Source organism: Pongo abelii, chromosome 19 (assembly GCF_028885655.2).
Source record: "Pongo abelii isolate AG06213 chromosome 19, NHGRI_mPonAbe1-v2.0_pri, whole genome shotgun sequence".
Lineage (NCBI taxonomy): Eukaryota > Metazoa > Chordata > Mammalia > Primates > Hominidae > Pongo > Pongo abelii.
The window spans coordinates 24,255,631-24,276,821 of NC_072004.2; the positions used below are offsets into that span (position 1 = coordinate 24,255,631).

Consider the following 21,191-nt stretch of genomic DNA (forward strand, 5'->3'; position numbering starts at 1 on the left):
TAGGGAGGATTCCCTCTTTTTCTATTGATTGGAATAGTTTCAGAAGGAATGGTAGCAGTTCCTCCTTGTACCTCTGGTAGAATTCGGCTGTGAATCCATCTGGTCCTGGACTCTTTTTGGTTGGTAAGCTATTGATTATTGCCTCAATTTCAGATCCTGTTATTGGTCTATTCAGAGATTCAACTTCTTTCTGGTTTAGTCTTGGGAGAGTGTATGTGTCCAGGAATTTATCCATTTCCTCTAGATTTTCTAGTTTATTTGCATAGAGGTGTTTGTAGTATTCTCTGATGGTAGTTTGTATATCTGTGGGATCAGTGGTGATATCCCATTTATCATTTTTTATTGCATCTATTTGATTCTTCTTTTTTTTCTTTATTAGTCTTGCTAGCGGTCTATCAATTTTGTTGATCCTTTCAAAAAACCAGCTCCTGGATTAATTATTTGAAGGGTTTTTTGTGTCTCTCTTTACTTCAGTTCTGCTCTGATTTTAGTTATTTCTTGCCTTCTGCTAGCTTTTGAATGTGTTTGCTCTTGCTTTTCTAGTTCTTTTAATTGTGATGTTAGGGTGTCAATTTTGGATCTTTCCTGCTTTCTCTTGTGGGCATTTAGTGATATAAATTTCCCTCTACACACTGCTTTGATGTGTCCCAGAGATTCTGGTACGTTGTGTCTTTGTTCTCATTGGTTTCAAAGAACATCTTTATTTCTGCCTTCATTTCATTATGTACCCAGTAGTCATTCAGGAGCAGGTTGTTCAGTTTCCATGTAGTTGAGTGGTTTTGAGTGAGTTTCTTAATCCAGAGTTCTAGTTTGATTGCACTGTGGTCTGAGAGACAGTTTGTTATAATTTCTGTTCTTTTACATTTGCTGAGGAGAGCTTTACTTCCAACTATGTGGTCAATTTTGGAATAGGTGTGGTGTGGTGCTGAAAAAATATATATTCTGTTGATTTGGGGTGGAGAGTTCTGTAGATGTCTATTAGGTCCGCTTGGTGCAGAGCTGAGTTCCATTCCTGAGTATCCTTGTTAACTTTCTGTCTCGTTGATCTGCCTAATGTTGACAGTGGGGTGTTAAAATCTCCCATTATTATTGTGTGGGAGTCTAAATAAAGGGTATTCAATTAGAAAAACAGGGAGTCAAATTGTCCCTGTTTGCAGATGACATGATTGTATATCTAGAAAACCCCACTGTCTGAGCCCAAAATCTCCTTCAGCTGATAAGCAACTTCAGCAAAGTCTCAGGATATAAAATCAATGTACAAAAATCACAAGCATTCTTATACACCAATAACAGACAAACAGAGAGCCAAATCATGAGTGAACTCCTATTCACAATTGCTTCGAAGAGAATAAAATACCTAGGAATACAACTTACAAGGGACGTGGAGGACCTCTTCAAAGAGAACTACAAACCACTGCTCAATGAAATAAAAGAGGATACAAACAAATGGAGGAACATACCATGCTCATGGGTAGGAAGAATCAATATCGTGAAAATGGCCATACTGCCCAAGGTAATTTATAGATTCAATGCCATCCCCATCAAGCTACCAATGACTTTCTTCACAGAATTGGAAAAAACTACCTTAAAGTTCATATGGAAGCAAAAAACAGCCTGCATCACCAAGTCAATCCTAAGCCAAAAGAACAAAGCTGGAGGCATCACACTACCTGACTTCAAACTATACTACAAGGCTACAGTAACCAAAACAGTATGGTACTGTTACCAAAACAGAGATATAGATCAATGGAACAGAACAGAGCCCTCAGAAATAATGCCACATATCTACAACTATCTGATCTTTGACAAACCTGAGAAAAACAAGCAATAGGGAAAGGAATCCCTATTTAATAAATGGTGCTGGAAAACTGGCTAGCCAGATGTAGAAAGCTGAAACTGGATCCCTTCCTTACACCTTATACAAAAATTAATTCAGGATGGATTAAAGACTTAAATGTTAGACCTAAAACCATAAAAACCCTAGAAGAAAACCTAGGCATTACCATTCAGGACATAGGCATGGGCAAGGACTTCATGTCTAAAACACCAAAAGCAATGGCAAGAAAAGCCAAAATTGACAAATGAGATCTAATTAAACACAAATTGGGAGAAAATTTTCTCAACCTACTCATCCGACAAAGGGCTAATATCCAGAATCTACAATGAACTCAAACAAATTTACAAGAAGAAAACAAACAACCCCATCAAAATGTGGACAAAGGATATGAAGAGACACTTCTCAAAAGAAGACATTTATGCAGCCAAAAGACACATGAAAAAATGCTCATCATCACTGGCCATCAGAGAAATGCAAATCAAAACCACAATGAGATACCATCTCACACCAGTTAGAATGGCGATCATTAAAAAGTCAGGAAACAACAGGTGCTGGAGAGGATGTGGAGAAATAGGAACACTTTTACACTGTTGGTGGGACTCTAAACTAGTTCAACCATTGTGGAAGTCAGTATGGCGATTCCTCAGAGATCTAGAACTCGAAATACCATTTGACCCAGCCATCCCATTACTGGGTATATACCCAAAGGACACTATAAATCATGCTGCTATAAAGACACATGCACACGCATGTTTATTGTGGCACTATTCACAAGAGCAAAGACTTGGAACAAACCCAAATGTCCAACAATGATAGACTGGATTAAGAAAATGTGGCACATATACACCACGGAATACTATGCAGCCATAAAAATTGATGAGTTCATGTCCTTTGTAGGGACATGGGTGGAATTGGCAATCATCATTCTCAGTAAACTATCACAAGGACAAAAAACCAAACAGCGCATGTTCTCACTCATAGATGGGAATTGAACAATGAGAACACATGGACACAGAAAGGGAAACATCACACTCTGGGGACTGTTGTGGGGTGGGGGGAGGGGGGAGGGATAGCATTAGGATATATACCTAATGCTAAATGCCAAGTTAATGGGTGCAGCACACCAGCATGGCACATGTATACATATGTAACTAACCTGCACATTGTGCACATGTACCCTAAAACTTAAAGTATAATAATAATAAAAAAAAGAAGAGGAAGTTCTATGGTAGATGAATAAAATGACATCTAAACTGTTCTCTGAGGCTACTGAAGTTCTGTGGATACCTTACAGCACAAAGTTCAAGTGTATGCCCACAACTCCTCATGCCACAAGATGTGACACCTTTCCAATCTCTTTTTGCAAGAGTTTCCAATTCTGTCTCTTTTAAGGGTACTTTTTATACCCACATATTCTGGATTTTGTAGGGCACGCAAAGACAAGATGGGAAAGGGTCTTCCATTTGTTGATGCCAGTTGCTCTATGGACCAGGCCCTGCTCATGCATCCATGTTGGTTCTTTTATCCCCACATCAGCCATAGCCCATAGGCATTAACTGCCATTGCACAAATGAGGAAATTAAAACTCTGAGAGAATATGCAATCTACCCAGAGTCATGCAGCTTGTGTATGTAAGTGCTGGAATGAAAATCCAATCTGTGTGAGTCCCAAGTCCCCTTCCACCATATGGTGTCCATTTCATTTTGCAATCAGCTTGGCTGGGATATGTCTGCCCTAAAAGATATTAAGTAGGAATACTTGTCTCTATACCTTAACCTGACATCCATGGGCTTGCTTTTTGTATTTGGAGGTGTCATACATTATAATAATAATTTGACTTTATTTGAACAGTGAATATTATACTACTCAGTCTAGAGATTTATGGCATCCCAGTCTAAACTGGATGATAGCAATGAAGCTTCTTCAAGGAGACAAGTATGAGTAATAAGGTAGTAATAAGTTGAATTTCTATGGAGTTGCCACTTCTGAATTAAAATTAGTTGAGGTTAAGTAGATATTCAAAAATATTGCTATAATCTTTACTTGAATAATACATTTATTATTTTTTACATATTTATTTATTTATGGAACATAGATGTAATTTTAAAACAGAATTTTTGCAAATTGTATTAAAATATATTAAAAACATAATACATTATGACCCAATAGAGTTTTTCAAAGTAATTCAGTGTTAGTTTAAAATGTGAAATTCAATCAGTATAATTCATCATAGAATACAGAGTGTACATCAGTATAATATATATATCAAAATTGGAAAGAAGTAAATTTATCTTTGTTTTATAATAAAGTGAAATTAAAATTTTAATGAATTTCCACTTTCATTTTAGATTCCGGAGGGAATCTGTGCAGGTTTATTACATGGGTGTATTGTGTGATGCTGAGATTTGGGTACCAAAGAAGATGTGAGTGCCTGTCTTGAACTTGCACCCAGAGCAATCTCCCCTGATCAGCAGAGGGTAAATTAACTTGAATTACACTTGAATTTCTTAGTAGAGCAGGTCACAAAGGGCAAATTGTGGTCCAGAGACAAAAGTGCTCGATGGTCTAAAATGAGCCTGCCGTGTCACTGAGGGTACAGGTCTTCACAGAAATATATTTCAGAAAGGGGTCAAACCCTTGTTTAAAGATAAATGTAAGCTGGGTGTGGAGGCACACATCTATAATTCCAGCTACTCAGGAGGCTGAGGCAGAAGTATCCCTTGAGATCAGGAGTTTAAGACCAGCCTGGACAACATAGGAAGATTCCATCTCAATTTTTAAAAATGAGAAAAAAAATAGATAAACTTAAGCCTATAAAATTTTAAAGAGTTTATTTGAGCAAACAGAGATTCATGGATCAGGCAGCACCAAACTGAAAGTGGTTGGAGGATCTACTGAAGGTGTTTGTAAGGAAGGCTTTTATAGGGTGAATATAGAAGTAGAGTAGAGAAATTATTTGATTGGCAAAAATTTGGGCAGTTGCATTATTTGAACTATCCTGGTGGTAGGTCTCTCATTACACAGCTAATACTCAGTGGGCCACTTGTTGATGGGCTAAGCTTGTTTCATTTTGTCTATGTAGAAACCCAGGCCATGGGAGCTATCTCAGCCTGATGCTCTCCCATTATGATATTTTACACCTTCTTTCTGTATCAGGGTAAGCGGGGGTCTTCCCCAGGAGGGTTCTTACCACCTTGTTTCCCTCAGCAAAATGAAACTGTCCCTTTTGCCTCTGTAGGCAATCTTCTGAACAAGACATTCCTAATATTCTTATCTCATCTTATTTTATCTTATCCTCTTCTCTGTACCTTGTTTAGATGTTTCTGGAACACTTGTGTGTCTTGCACCCATCTCCTGCATTATTTAGGCAATCCTAAAAGAAGAATGCTAGGATGGATTGGTAGAGAACTGCTGGCATATTGAGCCCTCTCTCTTTGTATCTGGAACTTTCATAATTACCTTAGTTCCCCATGCCAATTTTGCACTTATCTTTGCTCTCCACTTCAAAATACACTTACCTCTGACAGAAGCTGAGTACATAAAAGGGACCTTGTCCAGTGGTACTTATGAGGCAGAAGACATGATATAGTTAAAATTATAAACTATAATCACTATATAGTTATATACTATATATAATCACTATATCACTCCCGGGTTCAAGTGATACTCCTGCCTCAGCCTCCTGAGTACCTGGGATTACAGGCATGTGCCACCACACTCGAATAATCCTATAGGTTTTAAAATAGGAATAGATTTTCTCAGCTAAACTGAAGGGAAATGCTAAGGAGAGAGTGAGATTTGACTTGATAATTATGTGTCTGAATGAATCAGCCAATTAATAAAATAAAAACAGGCTGGGGATCACTTGAGTCCAAGGGTTTGAGACCAGCGTGAGCAACATATCAAAACCCCATCTCTACAAAAAATACAAAAATTAGTCAAGTGTGGTGGCTTATGCCTGTAGTCCCTGCTACTTGGGAGGCTGAGGTAGGAGGATCACCTGAGCCTGGAGATATACAGGCTGCAGTGAGCTTTGGTCATGCCACTGCACTTCCAGCCTGGGTGACAGAGTGAGACCCTGTCCAAAGAAACTAAACTAAAATGAAATGAAAGCAAACACAAGACAAAAATTGATGGACTTATTTTAACATACAGCATGATGAACACACATAGATAATGATACTAACCCAATGGGTTTTTGTCAATCAAACCCATAGTCACTAGTCTAAAGGAAATAGGAATAATGACTGTGAATTTATAACCATTTACAACATTAGAAATACAAAATACAAATTATCATCAGATATATCAGACTCACAATTATTTGACCTTTTAAGAATTCATCCTGCTCTCCATAATGAATAAGAAAATATTGATAACTATTTTTTCCCTTAACTTAGCCCTTCATGCTCCTGAATCTCTGAATTTGTATTTACATCTTAACACTCTTTTTTTGTAATTATTTTCTGCAGCTTTTTTCTCTTCACTTGAGACATCTCCTATATTCTCTTTACACCTTTCCACAAATGACTCAATTTTTTTCATAAGTTTCATTGATGCATTCCATGTATGTGATGATAGTGTAATGATAAATTATCCATGTGGTTTCCCTCCACTCTTGTTCATTATTCAAGTGACTCTTCTTGGTTTAGCAACAGGCTAAGAGGTATCTATGACATTTTGTTCAGGTTAAGCAGAAAGAAGAAAACAAAATCTACATTCTGTTTTTTATATTTTAAACACAAGCCAACAAATAATTTGGAAGGACCCATGATTAGACAGGGAGGATTTTATGCTCCTTCAAGAGTAATTGAGATTGTTTAATTGTATGGAGGAATGAGCATATCTCAAGGGGAATCGAGAAGATATAATATTTGGATGACAGAATCATTAAGAACTGGCTTTGTACCCTGGCTACACCATTGCACACAGGAAATATTAGGGTGCAGTGATGCATGCCTGTAATCCCAGCACTTTAGAAGGCTGAGGTGGGTGGATCACCTGAGGTCAGGAGTTCAAGACCAGCCTGACAAACATGGTGAAACCCCATCTCTACTAAATACAAAAAATTAGCTGGGTGTGGTGGCACATGCTTCTAATCCCAGCTACTTGGGAGGCTGAGGCAGGAGAATCACTTGAACTTGGGAGGCAGAGGTTGCAGTGAGCTGAGATAGTGCCATTGCACTCCAGCCTGGGCAACAAGAGCTAAACTCTGTCTCGAAAAAAAAAAAAAATCACAGCCCCACCAACTTTTTCACATAGGATGATTAAGGATTCCAGAGCCCATGCTACCTCTAGGGGCTCCTACCCCTGCCACGCCACACATGTATCTTGACAGGGCCTGTTACAGAGAAGAAAAGGCCAAGTAAATTAATATCACAATCATTGCCACATACCCACCAAAAGACTCAAATTAAAATTTTGACAAAATTAAGTGTCAAGAAGAATGCAAAGATTTGGGAATTATCAGACATTGTAAGACTGTCCGTTGGTGTGTTAACATTGGGATGAAACCAATAATATCTAGTAAAACTGAAGATATGTTTACCCTGTAACCTATGGTTTCACCTCTTGCTTTATACTGTACATAAATACTCACTAATGGTAACCAAATAGAAATACAAACATGTTCACAACAACATCATTTGTAACTGACAAAAATGAACACAACCCACACGTCCACCAACAATGAAGGGATACACTCTGGTGTACTCTATTTTTATTTATTTTTTTATATTTATTTTATGTATACAAATATAAATTTGTATATATTTTTTGAGACAGAGTCTTACTTAGTCGCCCAGGTTGGAGTGCAGTGGTGCGATCTCGGCTCATAGCAACCTCTGCCTCCCGGGTTCAAGCAATTCTCCTGTCTCAGCCTCCCCAGTAGCTGGGATTACAGGTGCATGCAGCCACTCCTGGTAAATTTTTATATTTTTACTAGAGATGGGGTTTCACCTTGTTGGTAAGGCCGATCTCAAACTCCTGTCCTGAGGTGATCCACCTATCTCAGACTCCCAAAGTGCTGGGATTACAGGTGGCAGTCACTGCGCCTGGGTATTTTTTTTTTTTTGACACTGTCACTCTATTGCCCAGGATGGAGTACAGGGTGCCATCTTGGCTCACTGCAACCTCCACCACCTCCCAGGTTCAACTGATTCTCCTGCCTTAGCCTCTCAAATAACTGGGATTACAGGCACACACCGCCACACCTGTCTAATCTTTTTTTTTTTTTTTAACAGAGTCTTGTTCTGTCACCCAGGCTGGAGTGTAGTGGTGCAAACTTGGCTCACTGCAACCTCTGCATCCCAGATTCAAGTGATTCTCCAGCCTCAGCCTCCTGAGTAGCTGAGACTACAGGCATGTGCCATCACGCCTGGCTAATTTTTGGTATTTTTAGTAGAGATGTGGTTTCACCGTGTTCGCCAGGATTGCCTCCTTCTCCTGACCTTGTGATCCACGTGCCTTGGCCTCCCAAAGTGCTGAGATTACAGTCATTAGCCACCACATGGCCTAATTTTTGTAGTTTTAGTAGAGATGGAGTTTCACCATGATGGCTAGGGTGGTCTGGAACTCCTGACCTCAAGTGATCTGCCTGCCTCGGCCTCCCAAAGTTCTGGGATTATAGGCATGAGCCATATGCCTGGCTGGTGTACTGTTTTAATAGAATGCAGAAACAATGCTAAGTGTGAATCTTAAATACTTAATATTGAGTAAAAGGGGCCAGATGCACCAGGATACAGACTTTTACTCCAATTATGTAAGAGAAAAACCAGGCAAAATCAGACTTTACTTTAGGCATATAAAAAATGCATAATAAGGCCAGGCACTGAGGTCAGGAGTTCTAAACCAGCCTGACCAACATGCAAAACCCCATCTCTACTACAAATACAAAAATTATCCAGGCATGGTGGCACATGGCCCATGCCTGTAATCCCAGCTACTTGGGAGGTTGAGGCATGAGAATCGCTTGAATCTGGGAGGTGGAGGTTGCAGTGAGTCAAGATCATGCCACTACACTCCAGCCTGGGTGACAAAGTGAGGCTCCATTTCCAAAAAAAAAAAAAAAATATAAAATACATAATAAAATTATAAAGAGAACCAAGGAGAGGATGGCAGATATCCACAGGTAATGTGGATATCTGTTATATCTGTTACTAATAAGGGGAAGGAAGACTTTAGGATCAGTTAGGGGCATACAGAGGACTTCTCGGTGGTGATAGTGCTCTATTTCTTCACCAGGATAGGTATCACACAGATGTTTATTTAATAACTATGTATCCATATCTTTGTTTGTATATTTTAAAATAAGAGTGAAATAGAGGAAAGGAAGGTGAATGGAAAGAGATTTCTCCATTCATCAAAATTTTAAAGTCATGTTTTTCCTCAGGTTCTTCTCCAAGCTCAGTCTGAAATGGTGAAAGCAGCCAAGCGTGGTGGCTCATGCCTGTAATCTCAGCATTCTGGGAGGCTGAGGTGGATGGATCACCTGTGGTCAGGAGCTAAGACCAGCCTGGCCAACATGGTAAAACCCTGTCTCTACTAAAAATACAAAAATTAGCTGGTCGTGGTGGTGGGCACCTATAATCCCAGCTACTCAGGGGGCTACAGTGAGCTGAGATCACACCAGTTGACTCAAAAGAGTGAAATTCTGTCTCAAAACAAAACAACAACAACAATGACAAAGGAAACAGGAAAACGTCCTCAATAATAGAGGACTTATTAAACTAGGGTGCAGCCACTCATACTGTGTCTTGATTTGTAGATTAAGAAAATGATGACCCTCCCTAGGTACTGATTTAGAGTGACATTTCTGTGAAAATAGAGAAATACTTACATATCCATAGAACATATATATGTATTTAAAATTGTATATGAGTATGACATACACATACATATTTGTGTGTATGGCATCTGCATCCTTGTATGTTTAAATACAATCTGGCAATTGCATTCTTTGGTATATACCCAAATATTTGAAAACTTATATCCACTCAAATCCTGCACGTGAATGTTTACAGCAGCTTATACACAACTGAAAAAGACTGGAAGTAACCAACATATCCTACAATAGAGAAATGGATAAACTAACTCTGAAACGTTCATACAATGGAATATTCTTCATGAATAAAAAGAAATGAACTACCAAGGCATGAAAAGACATGGAGGAATCTTAAACACATATTTCTAAGTGAAATAAGCCAATACAGAAAGGCCACATAGTATAGAGTTCCAATTATATGGAATACTAGAAAAGGCAAAACCAGGCAGATGGTATTATAAAAAGTTCAGTGGTCGCCAGAGGCTTGAGCAGAGGGAAGGATGAATAGGTGGAGCACAGAAGATTTTTAGGGCAGTGAAACTTTTCTGTGTGATGCTATAATGGTGGATATATGTTCTTAAGCATTTGTCAAAGCCCATAAATGGTAGAACACAGAGAGTGAATCTTAATATTGGCCATGAACTTAATAATATCGATATTGGCTCATCAAGCATAACAAATTACCACACTAACAAGACGATAATAGAGGAAGTGTGTGTACTATGGTGTGAGGTAGATATTAGAGCTCAATATGCCTTCTGCTCTATTTTTCTGTACACCTACAACTGTTCTAAAAATTAAGTCATTTATTTATTTATTTATGTTTATTTATTGAGATGGAGTCTCACTCTGTCACCCAGGCTGGAGTGCAATGGCCTGATCTCGGCTCATGGCAACCTCTGCTTCCCGGGTTCAAGCGATTCTTCTGCCTCAGCCTCCTGAGTAGTTGGGATTACGGGCACCAGCCACCATACCTGGCTAATTTTTTGTATTTTTAGTTGAGATGGGGATTCACTGTGTCAGCCAGGATGGTCTTGATCTGCAGACCTCGTGATCCATCCACCTTGGCCTTCCAAAGTGCTTGGATTACAGACATAAGTCACCACACCTGGCCTTATTTATCTTTTTGAGACAGGTTTTATCTCTGTCACTCAGGCTGGAGTGCAGTGGTGCAATCATGGCTCAATGCAGCCCCAACCTCCAGGGCTCAAGTAACTCTCCTGCCTCAGCCTCTTGAGTAGCTGGGACCACAGGTATGTGCCACCATGCCCAGCACATTTCTTAGACCTCTGAAAAGATGCTCAACACCATATATCACAAGGGGATTCAAATTAAAACAACGATGTGATACCATTACACATCTCTTAGACTGGCTTGAATGCAAATACCAACACCAAATGCTGGTGAAGATATGGAGTGACAGGAACTCATCTCTATTTCTGCTGAGAATGCAAAGTGGGACAGCCATTGTGGAAGGCAGTTTTGCAAGTTCCTGCCAGTCTAAACATATGCTTACCATACGATCTGGCAAAAAAATGAAATTTTAAAAATATATTTTATATACTTAAAACATATACATTTAAATAAATATATAATTTATATATATTTAAAAGTATATATATTTTTATTTTTTGTAGAGACAGTCTCTACAGACTATAGCCTGCAGAAGCTATTAATTTTAAAAGCATTTTAAACTCTTGAACAAGAAATTATTTGAAGAGTGAAAAATAAAATGATAGAGTACTGATTGGTAAATTCCAAATGTTGTATATTACATAATTTGGATTAATTTTAAATTCCAAAAAGTGAAACTTTAAAAAATATTTTAAAAATTTCCTAATCTGAATTCCATCCTAGTTCAAAACATTCAAGAGCTGTTTTCAACGGAGAGATAAGTGGTCAACAAGTTCTTAGGTTTTGACTTTGTTTTCCGACTATTTGTGTTTGTGAAGGGTGAATTTTTAGATTTTGTTCCTTTCTTCTTAGGGTATTGACTAATATTTTATTAAGTCAGAGAGACAGTAAATTAGAATTATCTGTTTGTCCATTTTATCTGTTATAAATATTTCCTCCAAATTCCCTTATCTAAAGTTTTTGGTGTATTTAGTCGTGTGCGGTGGCTCATGCCTGTAATCTCAGCACTTTTGGAGGCTGAGGTGGGGGATCACTTGAGGTCAGGAGTTCAAGATCAGCCTGCCCAACATGGCAAAACCCGGTGCCTACTACCATACAAAAATTAGTTGGGCGGCTTGGCGTGGTGGCTCACTCCTATAATCCTAGCACTTTGGGAGGCCAAGGTGGGCAGATCACCTGACGTCGGGAGTAAAGAAACAGAGAGTAAAGAATTTCTGAGACCAAAAAGTCTGAGAACAGCTGCTCAATATATTCATTCAACAAATATTTGTCTCCTTACCATGTGCATGGTACAGTTCTATGCTCTAGGGACAAATAGCATTGAACAAAACTGACAATATCTCCTGCTCTCATCAAGTTTACATTCTAGTGGACATAATAGAAGAACAGAGATGATTTGTCAAAAATCAGTCCAGGCACAGTGGCTCATGCATGTAATCCCAACACTTTGGGAGGCCAAGGCAGGGAGATCACTTGAGGTCAGGAGTTCGAGATCAGCCTGGCCAATATGGTGAAACCCTGTCTCCACTAAAAATACAAAAATTAGCCAGGGCTGGGTGTGGTGGCTCACCCCTGTAATCCCAACACTTTGGGAGTCCGAGGTGGTTTGGATCACCTGAGGTAAGGGGTTCAAGACCAGCCTGGCCAACATGATGAAACTGTGTCTCTACTAAAATACAAAAAAAAAAAAAATGTTAAACAGGCATGGTGGCTGATGCCTGTAATCCCACCTACTTGGGAGGCTGAGGCAGGATATCACTTGAACCTGGGAGGCGGAGGTTGCAGTGAGCCAAGATCACACCAATGCACTCCAGCCTGGGTGACAGAGCGAGACTCCATCTCAAAAAAAAAAAAAAAAAAAAAAAATTTAAGTGCTATGGAAAAAAAGGGAAGCAGTAAATAGTTTCAATTTCAGATAGGATGATCTCTGACAAGACAAGAATGATATTAAGACATGAAGAAAATTAAGACAAAGATCCTTACAGGTATATGGAGGAAGAGCTACTTTTCTTTCCTTTTCTGTTTTATTTATTTATTTATTTATTCATTTTTTAGACAGAGTTTCATTCTTGTTGCCCAGGCTGCAGTGCAATGGCACCATCTCAGCTCACTGCAACCTCCACCTCCCGGGTTCAAGTGATTCTCCTGCCTCAGCTACTCTCCCGAGTGAAAGGTGACCAAGAGAGCCATTGAAAATAGTGAGAGTGGCCGGGTGCGGTCCCAGCACTTTGGGAGGCTGAGATGGGTGGATCATGAGGTCAGGCGTTCAAGACCAGCCTGGCTGAGAGTGTGAAACCCCGTCTCTACAAAAAATGCAAAAATTAGCCAGGCGTGGTGGTGTGCCCCTGTAATCCCAGCTACTCCAGAGGCTGAGGCAGGAGAATCACTTGAATATGGGAGGTTGAGGTTGCAGTCAGCCCAGATCATGCCACTGCACTCTAGCCTGGGTGACAGAGCAATATTCTGCCTCAAAAAAAAAAAAAAAAAAAGAAAAGAAAAGAAAAATAAAATGGTGACAGCACCATGTTTAAAAAGTGGTCCAGGCACTGGGGTAAGGGGTGAGTGTCAGCCAAGTCATCAGCTGTCAGGAAGACATCAAGTAATATATCAAGTTGATATATTGAGAAGGAGGATCTGCCTATTATATAATACAGAGATAAGCACTCAGATATATAGATTAGAAATAGTTTAGAAAATTTAAACATTTGATTATTCAGGAAGTAGACCCGGGAGCATTGGAGAAACAGGGTGGGGGAGTAGACTGCATGGAAACCTCTTTCTTAGTTTGTGATTTTTCAGTTATGCACATAGGTTTCTTACATAACATGGAAAATTCAATTAAAGAAGAAACAACATTGTGTTCTGAGGTCCCAAATGTTTAGTGATTAATTAGAAAGACTCACAAAACCGAGTGAAGCTGTTATATTCATAGTTTATTACAACAAAAAGATACAAATTAAAATCAGCAGCAAAAAAAGATGCACAGGGCAGAGTCCAGGAGAGACAAAACACAAGCTTCCAGTTGTCCTCTCCCAGTGACATCGTGTGGACAGTGCTTAATTCACCCAGCGATATGTGGCAAAAAGTACAGAATATACTCCCCAACAAGAAGCTTACCTGAGCCTTGGTGTTGAGCATTTTACTGGAGGTTGGTCACATGGACAAGAGCACCCACTTGGATGACCTTAGTTTCTCTGTCTCCACCCTTCCCAAGGTCAAGCTGACACTGCATGGTCCAAGGTCTCCATCATAAATCACGTTGTTAACTCCCAGATAGGCAGAAGATTCCAAGGACTTAGACGTTATTTCCCGGGAGCTAGATTAGAGCCAAACCTTTCTTTGGAGTGTGCCAGGTTTGGGCAATTCAGGCCTACTAAGTTTCCTTGACTGCACACAAGTGATAGTATGTAGGAAATGATTACTCGCATATATTGCTGGTGAAAGTACAGTGTTATATAACCCTTTGGAAAGAAATCAAGTGTGTAGCACATGAACATTATATTTGGTTTGTTTTTGTTTTTGTCTGAGACAGGGTCTCACTCTGTCACCCACACTGGGGTGCTGTGGCATGATCACAACTCACTGCAGCCTCGACCTCCCAGGCTCCAGCTATCCTCCCACCTCAGTCTCCTGAGTAGCTGGGACCACAGGCACCTGCAAGTACACCCAGCTAATTTTTGTGTTTTTTGTACAGATAGGGTTTCACCATGATGCCCAGGCTGATTTCAAACTCCTGGGTTCAAACAATCCCCTACCTCAGCTCCCCAAAGAGCTAGGATTACAGGAGTGAGCCACTGCACCCAACCTATATTTGTATATACATTAAATTGTATATGTTAGGCCGGGCACGGTGGCTCATGCCTGTAATTCCAGCATTTTGGGAGGCCAAGGTGGGCTGATCACTTGAGGTCAGGAGTTTGAGAGCAGCCTGGCCAACATGGTGAAAACCTATCTCCACTAAAAAAACGAAGTTAGCTGGACATGGTGGAAGATGCCTGTATTCCCAGCTACTCAGGAGGCTGAGGCAGGAGAATCACTTGAACCAAACAGTGGAAGTTGCAGTGAGCCGATCACACCACTGCACTCCAGCCTGGATGAGAGAGCAAAACTCCATCTCAAAAAAACAAAACAAAAAAATTGTATGTTATTGTATGTATGTGTATATATTAAGTTGTATATACACATATTAAATATATATACTTATATTACACTTTATACACATACACTTGTTTCCTCATGCAATTTGTTTCAGCAGAAGTAAAAATTAATAAAGATATAAGTAGAAGAATATTTACAGAAGCGCTATTGTTGGTGGCAAAAGTACTTTAATATCTTAAAATGCTCATATAATGAAAGATACTTTAACTCTTACAAAGAATGAGTTAGCTTTTTATCTACTATAAAGGTATCCTAATATCTTTATACCTAAAGTGATATATGTGGGCAATTGTTATATTAAAAAAGGAGAACGCTTTATAATTAAAGAAAAAAGAAAGAAACGTTATATAGTAGCCCTCCCTTATCTGCAGGAGATGTGTTCTAAGACCCGCAGTGGATGCCTGAAACTTGGGTAGCATTGACCCAATTGCTGTCAATCAGAACACATTTCTGTTTATGATTTCCAAGCACAAATTTAATGCCTTTTTCATCTTAACTAAACACTTATCACACACATGGCTGTACTTTTTAGAGCTTGGGTTGCAACAAACAATACTAACAGAAATTTATTTTTCTTTCTTACATTTTCACCATCAGAGGATTTGTTCTTACCATTGATCTTAGCAACCTGAGCACATGACTTCTCTCTTTTTCTTTCTTTCTTCCTCCCTTCCTCTTTCTTTCTTTCTTTCTTCTTTCTTTCTTTTTCTTTCTTTCATCTTTCTTTTTTTCTCTTTATTTTATGTATTTACTTATTTATTGAGATGGAATCTCAGTCTGTCACCCAGGTTGGAGTGCAGTAATGTGATATTGGCTCACTGCAACCTTCTCCTCCTGGGTTCAAGAGATTCTCGTGCCTCTGCCTCCCAAGTAGCTGGGATTAAGGTGCTCGCCACCGTGCCCAAATAATTTTTGTACTTTTTATAGTGATGGGGTTTCACCATATTGGCCAGGTTAGTCTCGAACTCCTAACCTCAAAAGATCCACCCGTTCCAGTCTCCCAAAGTGTTGGGATTACAGGCATGAGCCACCACACCTGGCCTATATATTCTGTTGTTTGCTGGCCAATACTTATATGAATCTTGGAGAACATCATGGAAAGACACTCATCATCTTGTTAACTGGTTATTTCAAGAGTGGAACTGGAGGGGGAATACTGCCTTTCCTGTGTATTTATTTGTAATGTTTCATTTTCATTATGAACATGCATTATTTTAATATGTTTAAATATTAATAAAGAGAGGTAAATATATGTAATTTTAATTCAAGCTGAAATCCTCAAGGCAATCACATATAATTAAATAGATGGAGGAAAGAAAACGTTTAAAATACCTGAAGTAAAAGGAGGGAAGTCCGGGCAAGGAGGCTTATGCCTATGTCAGCACTTTGAGAAGCCAAGGCAGGTGGATCACTTGGGGTCAGAAGTTCGAGACCAGTTTAGCCAACATGGTGAAACCCTGTCTCTACTGAAAATACAAAAATTAGCCAGGCATGATGGCATGCACCTGTAATCCCAGCTACTTGGAAGGTTGAGGCGGGAGAATCGCTTGAACCCGGGAGGCAGAGGTTGCAATGAACTGAGATTGTGCCACTGCAGTTCAGCCTGGGTGACACAGTGAGACTCTGTGTCAATCAATCAATAAAAGGAGGGGGAAAAACACAAGTAAAAAATAAGTGATTCAAAAGTAGCAATGTACCATAATGCCTAAATTTGTGGGATTGGCAGGGTGTGATGGCTCCCGCCTGTAATCCCAGCACTTTGAGAGGCCAAGGTGGGTCGATCACCTGGTCAGGAGTTCAAGACCAGCCTGACCAACATTGTGAAACCCTGTCTCTACTAAAAATAAAAAATTTAGCAAGATGTGGTGGTCGACACCTGTAGTCCTAGCTACTAGGGAGGCTGAAGCAGGAGAATCACTTGAACCTGGGAATCAGAGGTGGCAGTGAGCTAAGATTGCCCCACTGCACTCCAGCCTGGGTGACAGCAAAACTCCCTCCAAATAAATAAATAAATAAATAAATAACACTTTGTGGGACCAATTCCAATTGAGTCCAGGGGAGCACAAACTGGCGACAAACATCCCCCCTCAGATCCCTTCAGGGTCGAGAGAATGCATCTGGAACAGACTGGGAAACTCCAGCAGGCAAAGTAAGGTGCCAGGAATAGACACCACCTGACACATTCTCCATGTTCCCTCCACCCAGCCCTCTCCCCACCAGGCTTCCATCGGGCTCCAATTCTGCACTCTCCCCAAGAGCCTCAGATTGAAACATTGCAAGGAAGACACCGATACTCAAAGTCACAGGCTTAGGAATCTGAGCTACAAAGAAAAATGAGCCCCTGCTCCCCCAACTGCCCGGTACTCCCCTCAGCACTGCTGCCGTGCACCTGCCCCCTCCTCCATAATTTGAACTGTCCTCACAGAAGCTGGACACATGGCCCGCCTGTCAGGAAAGAGAGGACCAGCATGTGGCAAATTCCTGGGGTATGTAGGAGCAGATGGTGAGATTAGCACAGGAATGTAAGAAACAAGTGGTTCTCAGACCAAAGAAGACTTTGCGGGAGAGCGCACATTAGGCCTTCACGGGGGCGTGCGCTGGACAGGAGCTCCCCAGTTACCGAAATAATTATCTGAGAAAGGCTCTGATCTGACCCGAAATGCCCTTGAATCCCGTGGCAATGCCTCAGCGTCTGGCAGTAACAGGCTTCTGTGCCCAGAATCTCTATGTCTGGAGGTCCTGCCTCCACCAGCCTCTCACAGTCCAGAGGTACCTCCCATTGGCGCCCGATGGGTTAGGGAGGCTGTTCTTCCAGCTGTGACAGATCCAGCCAAGGAGCGCTCCCGGGTCTTCTTAGTTGTTTCTTCCCACACACCTGCCACTCAAAGCCACAACCCACTTGCACGCCACCTTGAGGACACCTTAAAACGGCCGTCTAGATCTGAACTGCACTGAGGGAATGGTCAGCTTTACTCCCATTAGATGGCTTGGCCCAAAGGACCTAGTGACCACCCAGACAAAAATTCTTCCTAAAAGCTGCATGCGTCTGTGGTCTCTAAGAGGCAAAACTACATCCTAAAGAAAAAGCCAACCCACCCAGACCTACAACACAAAACAAAACAAAAAGAAAACCCACCACCAACCCACCTTTCATGTGAGGAGTCCTTGAGAAGGGCCTCTCCAGCCAGGACCAGGCAAGGGAATCTGTGCACTTGGCCAGACCCAGAACACACAGTGTCAGGGACCTGACCGTCACACTCTGACCCCATAGAATTTCCACCACTGACACACAGATCAGGATGTGTCAGCCTGAGAGATGACACCACAAATGTGGCTTTCACAGATTGATTCCACACACATCCCATCACTGACACCAGATTCCCTCATCACTGACCCTACATACCCACAAGAATTGATTCCATGGACCTCATCACTATCCCAAAGACCACCCATCACTAGAGATCATCATCTCTCACCCCAGGGACCCCATAGATTCCCCATCCCTGATTCCAGGATCTATAGAACCTCATCTCTTGCCCCCACAGGCCTATGAATAAAAGGATACATTTATAGGGGACTGTGTTGACCATTTTGCACACCCATTGCACGTGTGTGTGTGTGTGTGTGTGCTGATTAATGGACTTAGGTAAACTTTAGCGTTTTGGTAGGCAATGCAATTTTTCAATGCCTTTTCTTTCTTTTTCTTGTACATCTTTAAAGGCCTTACTCCAGTAAGTGTGCATTGCAGTTTATTAATGCCTATCCCTTATTGAGTCCTTGTCATGCATATTTGTTATTAATCGTAATTCACAATTCTTGTAATTCAGAGACACCAGAGATTCACATAAGAAGAATGGCTTTGGGTTTTTATTTATTTATTTGTTTTGGTTTCTGTAGATTATCAAATTCATTCATTTGTATCAAGTCACTAAGCGTATACTTTGTTTTCTAAAAAAAAATTCCAATTAATGTTTTTTAAGACAGGGTATCACTCTGTCACCCAGGCTGGAGTGCAGTGGTATAATCATGGCCACTGTAGCCTCAACCTCCTGGGCTCAAGTGATCCTCCCTCCTCAGCTTACACAGTAGCTGAGACTACAGGCATGAACCAATATGCCCACCTAACTAAAATTTTTTTTGTAGGTATATGTGTCACACTATGTTGCAGAGACTGGTCTTGAACTCCTGGGCTCAACTGATCCTCCCACCTTGGCCTCCCAAAGTGTTGAGATTACAGGTGTGAGCCACTATACTCAGCTGACAAAATCTTAAAAAGAGGAAAATACTTTGGGGCCTAATGTAAAATTTCCACTGAGATGATGCGTCAGAAATTAAGGTAGAATAAGATGGCCCTAGGGCATCAAAACAACAAAAACTAAATCTTGGGCTGGGTGCGGTGGCTCATGCCTCTAATTCCAGCAATTTTGGAGACCAAGGTGGGGGACTCACTTTAGCTCAGAAGTTTGAGACCATCTAGCCACCATGGTGAAACACTGTCTCTACTGAAAATACAAAAATTAGCCTGGAGGTTGCACTGAGCCAAGATTGTGCCAATGCACTCCAGTCTGGGCAATAGAGGGAGATTCTGTCTCAAAAAAAAAAAAAAAAAAAAAAGAAGAAGAAACAAAATCTTAATTTCTTCATCAAATGTAAAAAATATGGACTGGACTCTGGAGGAATAATACACAAAAACACACATAGGCACTATTTTCTTTGAAGTTTTATTGAGAAATATTGATAACATACCACAGAAGCCACTGATTTAAAGTGTAAAATTCAATGGATTTCAGCATATTTGCACTGTTATGCAAACATCACCACAACAAATTTTAGATCATTTTCATTATCCTGAAGTAAACACCATATCCCTCCATTTCCCCCCAACTCCCCTAACCCTGGGCCACCACTAATCTACTTTCTGTTTCTATGTATTGGTCTATTTTGGACATTTTATTTAAATGGAATTACATAACATGTGGTCCTTTGTGGCTGGCTTCCTTCACTTAGCATAATATTTTCAAGGTTTATTCAATCTTGCATGTGCAGAGGGGGAACATTACATAAGGATAAACCCGGGATGGGGGGTGCTTACTGATTGATTTGGAAACTTCCCTCCAAAATTCTAAAGGGAAATGATTGGTTTCAAATAGAGGAAAAACCTATTCAGGCTAAAACCCTGTTTTCAGCAGTTTGTAATGTGGGGTTTTATCGCAAAGAATGGCAAGACTTTTAGGCTTATTTTCCACAAATTCTCCCTGTGTTTGGGGAACAGTCACAGAATGTGTAGGAATGGGCTTCTAGGCTCTGTGGCTGGAGATTCAAGTCCAGGAGAACACAGGTCCCAGGGTAGGCAGAGAAAAACAGTGGAAGAGTGCCAACAGAATGCTTTGAAATGGAAAATTTTAAATGTTCCCTCCAAAAGGAGTCCCAGATAACCACACAAAAGAGGACTTTGCTGGGCAGGTCCATCGCAATGGTTCAATAACAAGACACAGACAGACTGGGAAAGAAGGAAGTTTATTTCTGCAGCCACTTACAGGGAGAAGCACCGAGTAACTCACCAGATCAACTCGAAGTTACAAGTTTTTTTTTTTTTCTAGTGCTTATATACTTCTTAAGCTCCACGTGGGATTGCACCTACAAGCAGGAGTGTTTCATTCAATCAGCAGCTAATTTTTAACTCGGGTCTAGCGTCTGGAAAGATTTCTCTAGAGTCTTGGTAAGTTTCTGAATCTTAAGACAGGCCCAGGTGAATGTGTAAGAATGCTATCATTATTCTATTCAGAATTTAGGGTCGGAGAAAACCCAGGTGGGGTCTCAATGGGTTGGTTTTCACATTCCATCCCTGATACTCAGGCACCAGTTTCTTCATTTCTTTAACGTTAACTTATGCATTCATCAAAATTATAGTAAAGGGTTAGTAGAAACTGTTCCGGTTGCTATTGGAAACCTGGCCTGCCACACTGCCATAGGAACTGAAGCCCACTACAGAACATCGAAAATGCCTGCGAACACTGACTTTACTGACCATTCAATTAAATTGCAGAAAAGCAAGCTCACGCTGCCTCCCTGATCTGTCCTCCAGAATTGCTAGTTAGAAACGTGCACATTGTCCTAGGTTCAGTTTTGCAAAGATGGAGTCTGGCAGTGAAAGCATTTGTTTGAGTTCATGCATTAAGGTCTGCTTTGTCTATTTCTTTTATATTTGTTTACTTGTGTCTTTTTGAGACGGAGTTTCAA

General features: G+C 40.5%; 1 non-coding gene across 2 annotated transcripts in view; it reads left to right on the plus strand.

The window, feature by feature from the left end:
- LOC112131812 (uncharacterized) overlaps positions 1–21,191 on the plus strand; it is a 50,677-nt gene that overhangs the window by 15,252 nt on the left and 14,234 nt on the right. The window contains exons 5-7 of one of the 2 annotated variants that reach the window (XR_008515328.2): positions 4,186–4,314; positions 9,228–9,362; positions 20,552–20,670. This is a non-coding gene — a transcript (uncharacterized LOC112131812). Of the gene's footprint in view, positions 1–4,185; positions 4,315–9,227; positions 9,836–20,551; positions 20,671–21,191 lie in introns of those variants that run through there. The other variant, XR_010138107.1, reaches the window with a different exon arrangement.